We start from the raw sequence: 16,677 nt of genomic DNA, 5'->3' as shown, positions 1-16,677 counted from the left end.
TTGACAGGGCCATGTAATTGGTTTACTAACGTCTCATTAAGAGAGAAGCATAAGTGGTTTTATATGCTGCTGGCTTGAAACCAGTGTATGAGGGTTCGATTCCTTCCTTTCTTGTACTTGGACGAAGGTGGGTTCTTCGAAGGTGTGATATGGAGGTGGGCAGCCGTGGATTCATTCGATGTTGGTGGAGGTCAGTTCTGGTTGTAGGATTTTTCGTTTGGAAGCAAAAGCCTCTCAGATGATGAATGTTAGTATGATTACGGCAGTTATTGAGATTAGTGAGCCAATAGAGGATAGAGTGTTTCATAGTGTGTAGGCGTCTGGGTAGTCAGAGTATCGTCGTGGTATGCCCGCTAGTCCTAGGAAGTGTTGGGGGAAGAAAGTTAGGTTGACGCCTGTGAATATGACTCCGAAGTGGGCTTTAGCTCATGTTTGGTTTAGGGTATATCCGGTGAATAGGGGGAATCAGTGGGTAAACCCTGCTAGGATGGCGAAGACAGCGCCTATTGAGAGGACGTAGTGGAAGTGTGCTACTACATAGTATGTGTCGTGTAGGGCGATGTCTAGTGAGGAGTTTGCTAGGACGATTCCTGTGAGGCCCCCAATAGTGAATAAGAAAATGAACCCGAGGGCTCATAGTATTGGGGGGTCTCATTTAATTGTCCCTCCGTGTAGTGTGGCTAGTCAGCTGAAGACTTTGATTCCGGTTGGGATGGCGATGATTATGGTGGCTGATGTGAAGTATGCTCGAGTGTCTACGTCTATTCCTACGGTAAATATGTGGTGGGCTCATACGATGAATCCAAGGAATCCGATTGATAGTATGGCTCATACTATGCCTATGTAGCCGAAGGGTTCTTTTTTACCTGCGTAGTAGGTCACTACATGTGAGATGATTCCAAATCCTGGTAGGATTAGGATGTATACTTCTGGGTGCCCAAAGAATCAGAAGAGGTGTTGGTATAGGATTGGGTCTCCTCCACCAGCTGGGTCGAAGAAGGTGGTGTTTAGGTTGCGGTCTGTAAGGAGTATGGTGATGCCGGCGGCTAGGACTGGTAAGGATAGTAGGAGGAGTACGGCTGTGATTAGGACGGATCACACGAATAGTGGGGTTTGATATTGTGATAGGGCGGGGGGTTTTATGTTGATGGCGGTGGTGATAAAGTTGATTGCTCCGAGAATGGATGATACGCCCGCTAGGTGAAGGGAGAAGATGGCAAGGTCTACTGAGGCTCCAGCATGGGCTAGGTTTCCGGCTAGGGGTGGGTAAACTGTTCATCCTGTACCGGCTCCTGCTTCTACTGTGGATGAAGCTAGTAGGAGGAGGAAAGATGGGGGAAGTAGTCAGAAGCTTATGTTGTTTATGCGTGGGAAGGCTATGTCTGGGGCACCAATTATGAGGGGAACTAGTCAGTTTCCGAACCCCCCAATTATGATTGGTATTACTATGAAGAAGATTATTACGAAGGCATGGGCAGTGACGATTACATTGTAGATTTGGTCGTCTCCTAGTAAGGTTCCTGGTTGGCCGAGTTCTGCACGGATGAGTAGGCTTAGGGCGGTACCGATTATGCCTGCTCATGCGCCGAAGATTAGGTAGAGGGTGCCAATGTCTTTGTGATTGGTTGAAAATAGTCATCGATTAAGGGTCACAGGTAAATGTGGTAAGATGGCTGAATGTTTAAGCGTTAGGCTGTAGTCCTTTTCATAGAGGTTTGATTCCTCTTCTTATCGGCTCTGTAGTGAAGTTCATGTTGAGTTGCAAGCTCATTGATATGTGTTTAAGGCACATCAGAGTCTTTTAGGCAGAGGTCCGTTGGTTTGGGGCACCTAGCTGTTAACTAGGGTTATCGTGGGGTCGAAGCCCACCTGCCTAGGAAGGTCCTAGCTTAATAAAAGTGTCTGGGTTGCATTCAGAAGATGTAGGGTAGTGTCCTACGGATCTTGGCAGAAACTAAGAGAGTTTAACTCTTGTTTAAGGCTTTGAAGGCCCTTGGTTTGATATTATCCTAAGTTTCTTTATGTGGTGGTGAGGATTATGGGGGAGAGTGGTAGGAGTAGGGTGGATATGGAGGTGAGTATGGGAGTTAGAACGCTGATTGGTTTTTTAGTGGATCATTGTTTTATTTTGTTTGATGGGTTGGGGGGGAGTGTAATGGTTGAACAGTATGCTAGGCGTAGGTAGAAGAATAGTCCTAGGAGTGATAGTATGGAGATGATTGTGGCTGTTGTGGTTAGTTCTTGTTTGGTGAGTTCTTGGATGATGAGTCATTTGGGTAGGAATCCTGTTAGTGGGGGGAGGCCTGCTAGTGATAGAAGGGTGAGTATGAGGGTTGTGTTTAGTGTGGGGGTTTTAGTTCATGAAGATATTAGTGTTGGTAGTTTCAGGGTGTTGGTTGTGTTTATGGTGAGGAAGATGGAGGTTGTTATTAAGGTGTAGATGAGGAAGGTTAGTAGGGTTAGTTTTGGGTTGTAGATGATGATGATAGTTATTCAGCCTAGGTGAGAAATGGAAGAGAAAGCTATGATTTTTCGGGTTTGTGTTTGGTTGAGTCCTATTCAGCCACCAAGGGCAATGGATATGATGGATATGATGGTTAGTAGTGTGGGGTTTAGTGAGTGTGATGTTAGGAGTAGGAGGGAGGTGGGTGGGAGTTTTATTGCTGTTGATAGGAGGAGGGCTGTGATGAGGGAGGATCCTTGGAGTACTTCTGGGAATCAGAAGTGGAATGGGGTTAGTCCTAATTTGGTGGCGATTGCGGTGGTCAGTAGGAGTTGTGAGGGTGGGTGGGTGAGTTGGGTGATGTCTCATTGTCCGGTGGATTGTGCATTGATTATGCTTGAGAAGAGTAGTAGTGCGGAAGCAGTTGCTTGTACTAGGAAGTATTTGGTTGCAGCTTCGATGGCTCGTGGGTGGTGGGGCTTGGAGATTAGGGGGATGATGGCTAGGGTGTTGATTTCTAATCCTGTTCAAGCTATTATTCAGTGGTTGCTTGTGATGGTGATTGTTGTTCCTAGGAGTAAGCTTGTGATTGATATAAGTTTTGTGAGAGGACTCATTAGTAGGGGAAGGGGTTGAACCATCATTTTCGGGGTATGGGCCCGATAGCTTTGTTAGCTGACCTTACTAGGAAATAATATAAAGGAAGTATGGAGGATTTTGATTCCTTTTGTGTAGGTTCGATTCCTGCTTTTCTAAAGTTTGTTAGGAAATGAGAGGGTTGGTGTACCTCTATGTTCACTTTATCATAGTGATCCTTACATTCAGGCACATTTCCTTAGGTAAGGAGGTAGGCCCGCGTAAGAGATTGGTATGCTAGTGTGTCAGAGGTGGAGGGACAGAGTTAGGGGAAGGAAGTTTTTTCAGAGGAGGTGTATGAGTTGGTCATATCGAAATCGTGGATAGGAGGCTCGGATTCATAGGAAGCTTGAGGAGAGGAGCAGGGTCTTTGTGGCCAGGATGAGTGGGAATAATTCTGAAGGTAGGTTTAGTGTGCTTGGGTTTAGGAATAGGAGGGTGGTTAGTGTGTTTATTAGTATGATGTTTGCGTATTCGGCTAGGAAGAATAGGGCGAATGGTCCTGCGGAGTATTCTACGTTGAAGCCTGAGACTAGTTCTGATTCTCCCTCTGTGAGGTCAAAGGGGGAGCGGTTTGTTTCGGCTAGGGTTGAGATGAATCATATTATGGCGAGGGGTCAGGAGGAGAATATGAGATATAGGGGCTCTTGTAGTGTGGTGAGGGTGGTTATGGTATAGTTTCCGCTTAGTGTGATTACGGATAGGAGGATGATGGCTAGTGTAACTTCATAGGAGATGGTTTGGGATACTGCTCGTAGTGCGCCGATTAGGGCATATTTTGAGTTTGATGCTCATCCTGATCATAGGATTGAGTAGACTGCTAGGCTGGATATTGCGAGGAGGAAGAGAAGGCCTAGGTTTAGGTCTGTGAGGGAAAATGGGAGAGGGAGGGGGGCTCAGATTGTTAGTGCAAGGAGGAGGGCTAGTATTGGGGTTGTGATAAATAGGAGGGGGGAGGATGTGGAGGGGCGAATTGGTTCTTTAGTGAATAGTTTAATTCCATCAGCTACAGGTTGTAATAGTCCGAAGGGGCCTACGATGTTGGGTCCCTTTCGAGATTGCATGTAGCTTAGGACTTTTCGTTCAATTAATGTGAGGAATGCTACGGCGACTAGGATTGGGACTATATAGGATAATGTTATGATGGGGTAGATTAGGGGAATGTTTGGTCAGGTCATAGGGGAGCTAGAGAGAGGATTTGAACCTCTGGAGTAAAGGGTTTAAGTCTTTTGCATTTGCCGGGCTCTGCTACACTAGCAACCATTTTCGGGGGGGAAAATTTTTAGTTCCTTTGGTGATTTAGTTGTGGGCATCACTTGGGGAGAGGGCGTGCTTGGGGTATTGGCCCTACTTCTCCGGTCCTTTCGTACTGGGAGGAGTTAAGTCATAGATAGAAACCGACCTGGATTGCTCCGGTCTGAACTCAGATCACGTAGGACTTTTAATCGTTGAACAAACGAACCCTTGGTAGCGGTTGCACCACTAGGATGTCCTGATCCAACATCGAGGTCGTAAACCTCCTCGTCGATAGGGGCTCTTGGAGGAGATTGCGCTGTTATCCCTGGGGTAGCTTGGTTCATTGATCAATTTTATTGGGTCTGTGTGCTGTTGGCACGTTGAGGGGTTGCTCTTGGTTAAGGGTTATGGCCTTGATTTTTGGAGGATTTTTTGTTCTCCAAGGTCGCCCCAACCTAAAAATGTTAGCCAGTGTGTGGGGTTAGTGGGCCTAGATAGGTTTGTTTGGGTGTGTGGTGGCTATTGATTTTGAAGTTCCACAGGGTCTTCTCGTCTTATGTGTTCATCCCTGCTTTTGCACGGGGGGATCAGTTTCACTGATTGTCTGCAGGAGACAGTTAAGACCTCGTTTAGCCGTTCATACAAGTCTCGATTTATGGGACAATTGATTGCGCTACCTTTGCACGGTTAGGATACCGCGGCCGTTAAACGTGGGTCACTGGGCAGGCATCACCTTCAATACTTGTTTAGCTGAAGGCTATGTTTTTGGTAAACAGTCGGGCCTTGGGTTTGCTGAATTCCTTTTGCAGGTTTAAATCGTCCTAGTTGAGCGCTCCTGAGTTGGGTTAACGGGGTGTGTTCAATGTTTGGGCGTGGGTGGGGTTGTGGTATTGTTGTGCTGTTAATGGTGTTTAGGTTAGCGCTTGAGGGGATGTGGTGTTATCCTGGTTACTCGTTCTAGCATTAGTTCATCTATTGTTATAGGTTAGCCTGCTGGGGGGTAGGGAGTCGTGTTGTTTGTGGATTTTTTAGGGTTATAGAGCTTTGACGCATTCTTTGGGGGTGGCTGCTTTAAGGCCCACGGGTAGGTTGGGTGTGGGTGGAGTTATCCGCTAGTGGAGGTTGTGTCCTTTGTCAAAGGGGCTGTACCCCCTTTGAGTAGCTCTTAGTCTGCTACATGTGGGTTTGTGTTGGTTTGTGTCCGGGTGGAGGAGGCTAAGGGGGAACTTAGATTCGTCTTGCAGGCAACCAGCTATCACCCAGCTCGGTTGGCTTTTCACCTCTACTAACAAGTCATCCCACTCTTTTGCAACAGAGACGGGTTGGTTCAGGGTAACTGCTTGTGAGTAGCTCGCTTGGGTTTCGGGGGGGCAGGCTTAAGTTCTCTTTGTCTGGTTATTCTTGCTAGATCATGATGCAAGAGGTACAAGGGTTTATCTTTGCTGTGTGGTGCTTGATTTTCATTGTTATTTCATCTTTCCCTTACGGTACTGTTTCTATAGCGTCCGAGTTACTTTTCTATCACCTATACTGGGTTTGGGGTAATGTTTTAGTTTGTGGGGGTAGTGGGTTCTTGATTGTGGTTGGTGGAGCTAGGGTAGGCTTCAAGGTGATCCGATGTGTGGCGGATATCTTTCAGGTGTAAGCTGAATGCTTTGTGTTGTAGCTACGCCTTGATGTGCTAAGTGCACCTTCCGGTACACTTACCTTGTTACGACTTACCTCGTCTTCAGCTATTTGTTGTGGTATAAGTTAATGTGGTTGGGGGCTTGTGAAGAGGGTGACGGGCGGTGTGTACGTGCCCTAGGACCGTCTTAAAGGGGGCTTGATTGTCCCTCTTTACTGCTAAATCCGCCTTCTAGGGGCAGGTTTCAGGCCTCTTTTCGTTGAGTATGTTCTATTATAGAAAATGTAGCCCATTTCTTCCACTTCATGGGCTATACCTTGACCTGTCTTGTTAGCGGGTTGTTGGTGGGCTTTTGGGCTCACTGTTGTGCTTTCATGAAGGTGGGCTGACGACGGCGGTATGTAGGCTGTTTTGGCAAGAAGTGGTCGGGTGTATCGTGGGTTATCGATTATAGAACAGGCTCCTCTAGGTGGGTTTAGGGCACCGCCAAGTCCTTAGAGTTTTAAGCGTTTGTGCTCGTAGTTCTCGGGCGGATGTTTGTGTATGGGAAACATCAAGATTTAGGGCTAGGCATAGTGGGGTATCTAATCCCAGTTTGTGTCCTAGCTTTCGTGAGGTGGGATAGATCATGGAAGTTAAGATCGTTTTTGAGTTGGGTTTCTGGATGTCTTAGGCTTATGACAGCTGGGTCGGGGTTTAATCTTAGTTGGTTGGTGATAATCTAGGTTCACTCTTTACGCCGTGTACGGTTAATTTGGGCCTCTTGTATGGCCGCGGTGGCTGGCACAAGATTTACCGGCCCTGGATTGCTCTAACTAAGTCAGGCTTGCGCCTATTGCTTAATGTTAACTACTGCTGAGTACCCGTGGGGGTGTGGCTGGACGAGGTGTCTTAGGCTACGGTGTGTGGGTGTGCCTGATACCTGCTCCTTTGCCCTTGGTAGAGGGTTGGGGGCGTTTGCACTGGAGCGCAGATACTTGCATGTATGTGTTGAGCAAGAATTAATGGTAAGGTTAGGACTAAGTCTTTTGTCCTTGGGGGAAAGATACCCATTTTGACATCTTCAGTGTCATGCTTTGATTTAAGCTACAGGGACGAGGTGTGTGTTTTGTTTGTTTTGTTTCGTGTGTTCTGGGTGTTTTTAGGGAGGGTATTTTGGGTTTTGGGGCGGTGGGTGATGTGGTGATGAGTGTAAAACAAAAAAATAAAGGGTGTAAGTGGGTGTGGTGATTGGATATTGTGAGGAGGGTTGGTGTGTTTAGTGTGTAAAATTGTGTAAATTTTTAAACAAATAAGATGGACGGATGGTTGGGGTGAGGGAATGGATATTTTGGTGGAAGGATGATGGTTGAATGTTGGTTGAACGTTGGTTGGAAAAAGTATGTGAATTTGGGCGGTGAGTTTGTTTTGTTTGTGTTTTGTTTGTTGTTGGCAAGAGTTTATTGGGTATTTGCCAGCTTTGTTCTATGTTGTTAAACGTTGTTAACGTTGTTAGTGTTGATTGGTAATTTAGAGGTAATGAAAGTATGAAATCATGTCCCACAATCATTAACCGAATAGCATCATAGTAGAGGGATAGTGAGAATACCATAACCAAATGCAAGACAAAGTGCATCAGTGTTACGCTTGAGACTGACCTAGCATTACAACCATATCATTAATTAACCCATGAGGGCTAGAATAGGCCGCCACCCATTTCGGTTCATAGTCAGATTGTATGACCCCGTCAGAAAGGAAATGTGTTGTGAAAGACCCCAGAAAAAAATACCAGAGGCCCATGAGTGCTTAAAGATGTCGCGATTACGAGGCAAGAAGTACGCAGACTAGAGGCGATGACTTTGAAGATAATAGGAGGCTAGATTAAACAGTCCATGGCCCTGACCGAGGAACCAGAGGCGCAAAAGCGCAAGTTGTGCAAGGGTGTAGGGGGAAAGAATGATCCTGAAGCTGGTCGTGATAAACCTTACATACACCGGGTTGGTGATCTCTCGTGAGAAACCCGATCAATAGATAACCCAGTACCTGAAACTAGCCCATCAAGAAACTGTTTCAGTACCCATGACCTCAGACCATTCAGTCCCACCATAACCAGAACACTGTCGTATCCTAGAGCTAAAAGAAATTAAAGAGCAGCATTGTATTGACCTAAATCATTCAGACCTATTGACACTAACCATTGAGACATTAATCCAAGAAACAAAGTAGAGCTGTTCCATCAACCATCCATAAGAACAGTAAATGAGATAAAACATAAAACGTTAATCCACACAGAAGTTAATGTATTGTATAAGGGACAACCTTATAATGCTCGATACACATAACCTGTAAGATAGCCCACAATGCCTGTGGGGGGGTAGGGGGGGTCCTCTTATATAGGGGCTTGTATGGTTAAAGGGGCCCTCTGTCATTTTATGGTGAGTTTATATGGTTGAAGGGCCCCCTGTCATTTTATAGTAAGTTTATATGATCCGGGGGCCCTTGTGTTATTTATGTGAACTTATATGGCTAAAAGGGCCCCCTGTCATTTTATAGTAAGTTTATATGATCCGGGGGCCCTTGTGTTATTTATGTGAACTTATATGGCTAAAAGGGCCCCCTGTCATTTTATAGTAAGTTTATATGATCCGGGGGCCCTTGTGTTATTTATGTGAACTTATATGGCTAAAAGGGCCCCCTGTCATTTTATAGTAAGTTTATATGATCTGGGGGCCCTTGTGTTATTTATGTGAACTTATATGGCTAAAAGGGCCCCCTGTCATTTTATAGTAAGTTTATATGATCAGGGGGCCCTTGTGTGGGTTCTTGTAGTTGAGATGTCAACGATGGTTTTTCAAGCCATAGACCTCGGGTAATTCCGAGTAAGAACCGTATGACCTATTTTGTATTATTTTTGGGGGTGGGTTTTGTTTTGGCAGCGTTGTTGGTAGCTTCTAATCCGTCTCCTCATTATGGGGTAGTTGGGTTGGTTTTTGGGTCTGTTGTAGGGTGTGGGTGGCTAGCGAGTTTGGGGGTTTCCTTTGTTTCTTTGGTGCTTTTTATGGTTTATTTGGGGGGGATGTTGGTGGTTTTTGTGTACTCTGTGTCGTTGGCGGCCGATCCTTTTCCTCAGGTTTGGGGAGGTTGGCGTGTTGTAGGATATGTTTTAGGGCTTGTTTTGGTTGTTGGTGTGGGGTTTGTTGTTTGGGGGTGGGGGAGTGGAGGGTATGGGGTGGGTACTGTTGATGGTGTGGGTATGTTTTTTACTCGGTTGGATTTTAATGGGGTGGCTTTATTTTACTCTTGTGGGGTGGGGATGTTTTTGGTAGCTGGCTGGGGGTTGTTGTTGACTTTGTTTGTTGTGTTGGAGCTTGTGCGGGGGTTGTCTCGTGGGACTATTCGGGCTGTTTAGGGTCAGAGAATAGTTTAATGTAAAATGCCAGCTTTGGGAGTTGGTGATAGAGGTTGAGTCCTCTTTTTCTGATTTAACTCTAAGAAGGGGGAAGCCTTCGTTCTTTGGTTTACAAGACCAATGTTTTTTGTAAACTATTAGAGTTAGTTGAGAATTTTGTTTTCTAAGGAGGAGATGATGGGGAATAGAATTAGGATGATGGTGAAGTAGGTTAATGAGGCTAGTTGTCCGATGATAATGAATGGGTGTTCTACTGGTTGGCTTCCTACCCATGTAGGGTGGATGGATGTGGGTTGGATGTTTGGGTGGTGTGTGTTAAGTAAAAGTTAAACAAAAAAATAAAGGGTGTAAGTGGGTGTGGTGATTGGATATTGTGAGGAGGGTTGGTGTGTTTAGTGTGTAAAATTGTGTAAATTTTTAAACAAATAAGATGGACGGATGGTTGGGGTGAGGGAATGGATATTTTGGTGGAAGGATGATGGTTGAATGTTGGTTGAACGTTGGTTGGAAAAAGTATGTGAATTTGGGCGGTGAGTTTGTTTTGTTTGTGTTTTGTTTGTTGTTGGCAAGAGTTTATTGGGTATTTGCCAGCTTTGTTCTATGTTGTTAAACGTTGTTAACGTTGTTAGTGTTGATTGGTAATTTAGAGGTAATGAAAGTATGAAATCATGTCCCACAATCATTAACCGAATAGCATCATAGTAGAGGGATAGTGAGAATACCATAACCAAATGCAAGACAAAGTGCATCAGTGTTACGCTTGAGACTGACCTAGCATTACAACCATATCATTAATTAACCCATGAGGGCTAGAATAGGCCGCCACCCATTTCGGTTCATAGTCAGATTGTATGACCGTCAGAAAGGAAATGTGTTGTGAAAGACCCCAGAAAAAAATACCAGAGGCCCATGAGTGCTTAAAGATGTCGCGATTACGAGGCAAGAAGTACGCAGACTAGAGGCGATGACTTTGAAGATAATAGGAGGCTAGATTAAACAGTCCATGGCCCTGACCGAGGAACCAGAGGCGCAAAAGCGCAAGTTGTGCAAGGGTGTAGGGGGAAAGAATGATCCTGAAGCTGGTCGTGATAAACCTTACATACACCGGGTTGGTGATCTCTCGTGAGAAACCCGATCAATAGATAACCCAGTACCTGAAACTAGCCCATCAAGAAACTGTTTCAGTACCCATGACCTCAGACCATTCAGTCCCACCATAACCAGAACACTGTCGTATCCTAGAGCTAAAAGAAATTAAAGAGCAGCATTGTATTGACCTAAATCATTCAGACCTATTGACACTAACCATTGAGACATTAATCCAAGAAACAAAGTAGAGCTGTTCCATCAACCATCCATAAGAACAGTAAATGAGATAAAACATACAGTATTAATCCACAAGAAGGTTAATGTATTGTATAAGGGACAACCTTATAATGCTCGATACACATAACCTGTAAGATAGCCCACAATGCCTGTGGGGGGGTAGGGGGGGTCCTCTTATATAGGGGCTTGTATGGTTAAAGGGGCCCTTTGTCAGTATTATAGTAAGTTTATATGATCCGGGGGCCCTTGTGTTATTTATGTGAACTTATATGGCTAAAAGGGCCCCCTGTCATTTTATAGTAAGTTTATATGATCCGGGGGCCCTTGTGTTATTTATGTGAACTTATATGGCTAAAAGGGCCCCCTGTCATTTTATAGTAAGTTTATATGATCTGGGGGCCCTTGTGTTATTTATGTGAACTTATATGGCTAAAAGGGCCCCCTGTCATTTTATAGTAAGTTTATATGATCTGGGGGCCCTTGTGTTATTTATGTGAACTTATATGGCTAAAAGGGCCCCACCTGTCATTTATAGTAAGTTTATATGATCAGGGGGCCCTTGTGTGGGTTCTTGTAGTTGAGATGTCAACGATGGTTTTTCAAGCCATAGACCTCGGGTAATTCCGAGTAAGAACCGTATGACCTATTTTGTATTATTTTTGGGGGTGGGTTTTGTTTTGGCAGCGTTGTTGGTAGCTTCTAATCCGTCTCCTCATTATGGGGTAGTTGGGTTGGTTTTTGGGTCTGTTGTAGGGTGTGGGTGGCTAGCGAGTTTGGGGGTTTCCTTTGTTTCTTTGGTGCTTTTTATGGTTTATTTGGGGGGGATGTTGGTGGTTTTTGTGTACTCTGTGTCGTTGGCGGCCGATCCTTTTCCTCAGGTTTGGGGAGGTTGGCGTGTTGTAGGATATGTTTTAGGGCTTGTTTTGGTTGTTGGTGTGGGGTTTGTTGTTTGGGGGTGGGGGAGTGGAGGGTATGGGGTGGGTACTGTTGATGGTGTGGGTATGTTTTTTACTCGGTTGGATTTTAATGGGGTGGCTTTATTTTACTCTTGTGGGGTGGGGATGTTTTTGGTAGCTGGCTGGGGGTTGTTGTTGACTTTGTTTGTTGTGTTGGAGCTTGTGCGGGGGTTGTCTCGTGGGACTATTCGGGCTGTTTAGGGTCAGAGAATAGTTTAATGTAAAATGCCAGCTTTGGGAGTTGGTGATAGAGGTTGAGTCCTCTTTTTCTGATTTAACTCTAAGAAGGGGGAAGCCTTCGTTCTTTGGTTTACAAGACCAATGTTTTTTGTAAACTATTAGAGTTAGTTGAGAATTTTGTTTTCTAAGGAGGAGATGATGGGGAATAGAATTAGGATGATGGTGAAGTAGGTTAATGAGGCTAGTTGTCCGATGATAATGAATGGGTGTTCTACTGGTTGGCTTCCTACCCATGTAAGGATGAATAAGTTGGCGGCAAGGGTTCAGAATAGGAGTTGGGAGATAGGGCGGAAAGCTAAGGTGCGTTGTTTTGATTTATGAAGAAGTGGGGCTAAGAATAGGATTAGTACGGAGGCTGCTAGGGCTAGGACTCCTCCCAGTTTGTTGGGGATTGAGCGTAGGATTGCGTATGCAAATAGGAAGTACCACTCTGGCTTGATGTGTGGGGGGGTTACTAGGGGATTTGCTGGTGTAAAGTTTTCGGGGTCTCCTAGGAGGTTTGGTGAAAATAGGGCGATGGTGGTGAGCAGGAGAAGTATAATTGAAAACCCTATGAGATCTTTTAGGGAGAAGTATGGGTGGAATGGGATTTTGTCACAGTTTGATGAGATGCCTAGGGGGTTGTTTGATCCTGATTCGTGGAGGAAGGTTAGGTGAATGAGGACTAGGCTGGCAATGATGAATGGGAGTAGGAAGTGTAAGGCAAAGAATCGGGTTAGGGTGGGGTTGTCTACGGAGAATCCACCTCAGGCTCACTCTACTAGGGTTTGTCCTATGTAGGGGATAGCGGAGAATAGGTTTGTAATGACTGTAGCCCCTCAGAACGACATTTGGCCTCATGGCAGGACGTAGCCTACAAAGGCTGTTGCTATGAGGGCGAGCAGGAGGATGACTCCGGTGTTTCAGGTCTCTTTGTATAGATATGAGCCGTAATAGAAGCCTCGGGCGATGTGGAGGTAGATGCAGATGAAGAAAAATGAGGCTCCGTTTGCATGTAAGTTGCGGATTAGTCATCCGTATTGTACGTTTCGGCATGTGTTGGCCACGGATGAAAAGGCTAGGGAGGTGTCTGCGGTGTAGTGGGTGGCTAGGAGTAGGCCAGTTAGGATTTGTACTGTTAAGCAGATTCCTAGGAGGGATCCGAAGTTTCATCATGCGGAGATGTTAGGGGGGGTTGGTAGGTCGATTAGGGAGTTGTTTACTATTTTTAGTAGGGGGTGGTGTTTTCGTAGGTTGGGGGCCATTGGGGTTGGGTTTGGAGTTATAGGAATAATAGGATGGTTAGGATGGATAGTGCGGATGTTCCTAGGTATGTTTTGATTAGTCCTTTGTGTAGGGTAGTTGAAATTTTGGTTGTTATGACTTGTAGGTTGGCAAGTCCTTCTGGTCCTATTTTTTTGTATCAAGATGAGTCGATTAGGTTGTTGGCGATTTTTTGTCCGGTGTTTAGGAGGGCAGTGGAGCTTGGGCGGTGGGTTAGGGGGTTATAGTATCCTAGTGTGGAGGAGAAGTTTAAGTAGTGGTTTTGTTTGGGTTGGGTTATGATGTGGGTTGAGGTTATGAGTTCTAGGGCGAGGATGGTGCCTAGAATTGTTACTATGATGGCTGCGGTTTTTGTTGTTGTTGGTATTGTTATTGGTGGGGTTTGTGTTGGGGTTATGTATGATGTGATGAGTAGGCCTGCTGTGATACTTCCTAGGGCCAGGCGGGTGATAGGATTTGTGATTTGTGGGTTGTTTTCATTTATTGGGCTGATTGTTGGTATGCGGGTGAATTCTGTTTGCACTAGGAGGGTTATTCGTAGGCTGTATGTGGCGGTGAAGGTTGTGGCTAGGAGGGTTAGGAGAAGTGCTCAGGCGTTGAGGTGGGAGGTGTTTAGATTTTCGATGATGAGGTCTTTTGAGAAGAATCCTGCTAGGAATGGAGTTCCTATTAGTGCAAGGTTTCCGATGGTTAGGCAAGAGGTGGTTGTTGGGAGTATTTTTTGGAGGCCTCCTATTTTTCGGATGTCTTGTTCTCCACTTAGGCTGTGGATGATGGATCCTGAGCATAGGAATAGTATAGCCTTGAAGAAGGCATGGGTGGAGATGTGGAGGAAGGCTAGTTGTGGGAGGTTGAGTCCGATGGTGACCATTATTAGCCCGAGTTGGCTGGATGTGGAGAAGGCGATGATTTTTTTGATATCGTTTTGTGTAAGGGCACAGATGGCAGCGAATAGTGTGGATATGGCGCCTAGGCATAGGCATAGGGAGAGGGCTGTTTTGTTGTTAGTGAGTAGGGGGTGTGTGCGAATGAGTAAGAAGATTCCAGCAACTACTATTGTGCTTGAATGGAGTAGGGCAGAGACTGGGGTAGGGCCTTCTATGGCGGCTGGTAGTCAAGGGTGGAGGCCAAATTGAGCTGACTTTCCTGTGGCGGCTAGGATGAGGCCTAATAGGGGGAGTGTTGGGGTTTTTGTAGGGGAGAATATTTGTTGTATCTCTCATGAGTTTAAGGTGGAGGCAAGCCATGCTATGCTTAGGATAAGGCCAATGTCGCCGATTCGGTTATAGAGTACGGCTTGTAGGGCTGCTGTGTTGGCTTCTGCTCGCCCATGTCATCAGCTGATTAGTAAGAAGGATATGATGCCGACCCCTTCTCAGCCGATGAAGAGGAGGAAGATGTTGTTGGCGAGGGTTAGTGTTATTATGGCGATTAGGAAGGTTGTTAAATATGAGAAGAATTTTGTGATGTGTGGGTCTGATGCTATGTATGATATTGCAAATTGTAGGATGGATCATGTTACGAATAGGGCAATAGGAAAGAATATTATGGAGTACTGGTCCATTTTAAAGCTGAGGGGGATTTTGAAGTTTATTGTGAATTTTCATTCTCAGAGCGAGGTAATGTTGTCTAATCCGGATTGTACAAATAGTGTTGCTGGTATTAGGCTGATAAAGAAGGCGTATTTGATGGTGAGGGTGATGGTTTTAGGGGAGTTTTGGAAGTTTTTTAGGAGGAGGGGGAGGAGTGTGGGTGTTAAGATGGTTGTGAGTGTGAGGATTATGAGAGTGGTGAGGAGTAGGGTTGTTTCCACTACTTTTACTTGGATTTGCACCAAGATGGGTGGTTCCTAAGACCAGTGGATTGCTCTTATCCTTTAAAAGTAAGGGGGCTGAGGTTTTAGGCTCAGATGCAAGAATTAGCAGTTCTTGTTGGTTCAACCTCCCCTCGGCAGGTAAGAAGAGTTTAACTTCTATTTTTAGGGTCACGGTCTAATGTTTGATTTAAACTATACTTGCATGAGAGGGGCCCTGAGATTAGCTCTGGTTTTAGGATGAGGAGGAGTAGGGGGAGGAGATGGAGGGTTATTAGTAGATGTTCTCGGGTAGTTGAGTTTTGGAGGGTTGTGATGTGGGGGGGTAGGGTTCCTCGTTGGGTGGTTGTTAGTATGAATAGTGTGTATGAGGCGGTTAGTAAGGTGGCTGTTCCAGTTAGGATGATGGTAGGGGGAGATCAATTGAATAGTGCAATTATGATGTTTAGTTCTGCTATAAGGTTTGTGGTTGGAGGCAGGGCTATGTTTGTTAGATTGGCTAGTAGTCATCAGGTGGCTATTAGGGGGAGGAGGGGTTGTAGTCCTTGGGTTAGGAGGAGGATGCGGCTGTGTGTGCGCTCATAGTTTGTGTTGGCTAGGCAGAATAGTATGGATGAGGTTAGACCATGTGAGATTATGAGAATTATGGCTCCTGAGAAGGATCAATGTGTTTGGATCATACATGCAGCGATGACTAGGCCTATGTGGCTTACGGAGGAGTAGGCGATGAGAGATTTTAGGTCGATTTGGCGTAGGCAGATGGAGCTGGTTATTAGTGCTCCTCACAGGGCGAGGGTTATGAATGGGTAGTGGAGGAGGCTGGTTAGGGATGGGTCTGTTAGGTAGGTAATACGTATAATGCCGTATCCTCCTAGTTTGAGGAGTAGGGCGGCAAGTAGTATGGAGCCTGCAATTGGGGCTTCTACGTGGGCTTTTGGGAGCCAAAGGTGAAGGCCGTATAGTGGTGCTTTAACTATGAAAGCTGTGAGTAGGGCTATGTTTAGGAGGGTGGTGGATCAGTAGTTGGTTGGTGAGGATGTGGGGGGGTGGGGGGAGAGTTTTAGGGTGGGGAAGTGTAGGGTGCCGGTTTGTGAGTGTAGATATAGGATTGCGATGAGTAAGGGGAGAGAGCTTATGAGTGTGTAGAAGAGGAGGTAAATGCCAGCGCTCAGGCGTTCTGGTTGACTTCCTCATCGTGTAATTAAGATTAATGTTGGGATTAGGGTTGCTTCAAAGGAGATGTAAAATATTATGAGTTCTGTGGTTGAGAAAGCTAGGATAATAAGGGGTTGTACTGCGATTAGGGTTGATGCGAAGATGCGTTTTCGTGTGGGTGGTTCGTGTTGTAGGTGGTTTTGGCTTGCTAGGATTATGAGTGGTATAAGTCAGCAGGATAGGACTAGTAGGGGGGAGGATGTTTGGTCGATGCCTGTTCATTGGGTGAGGTTTTTGTATGGGTGGTATGAAGGGATCAGTCATTGCAGGCTCAGGGTGGCGATTAGTAGGCTGTGTGTAGTGGTGTTTGTTCATAGTGATTTTAGTGGGGATAGGAGGGCTGTTGGGAGTAATATTATTGTTGGTAGTATGATTTTTAACATTGTAGGAGGTTTAGGTTTTGTAAGTGGTCGGAGCCGTGTGTTCGTGTGGAGGCTACTAGTATGGCTAAGCCTGTGCCTGCTTCGCAGGCGGAGAATGTGAGTATGAGGATTGGTGTGAGGGTGAGAGATGGTGCTTGGTTTTCGATTGGTC

At 45.6% G+C, this 16,677-nt stretch overlaps 2 pseudogenes; both read right to left on the bottom strand.

Moving 5' to 3' along the window:
- Positions 1-622: 622 nt before the first annotated feature.
- Positions 623-3,724, bottom strand: LOC130593384 (NADH-ubiquinone oxidoreductase chain 2-like; annotated as a pseudogene).
- Positions 3,725-11,955: 8,231 nt separating this feature from the next.
- LOC130593383 (cytochrome b-like) lies at positions 11,956-13,096 on the bottom strand (annotated as a pseudogene).
- Positions 13,097-16,677: the final 3,581 nt, after the last annotated feature.

The sequence above is a fragment of the Pezoporus wallicus genome, unplaced genomic scaffold (assembly GCF_028554395.1).
Source record: "Pezoporus wallicus isolate ANWC-B61680 ecotype Strahan unplaced genomic scaffold, APGP_CSIRO_Pwel_v1 contig_14122, whole genome shotgun sequence".
Taxonomy (NCBI): Eukaryota; Metazoa; Chordata; class Aves; order Psittaciformes; family Psittacidae; genus Pezoporus; species Pezoporus wallicus.
The sequence above is the reverse complement of the archived record's forward strand: the minus strand, read 5'-3'. Positions and strand labels throughout refer to the sequence as shown.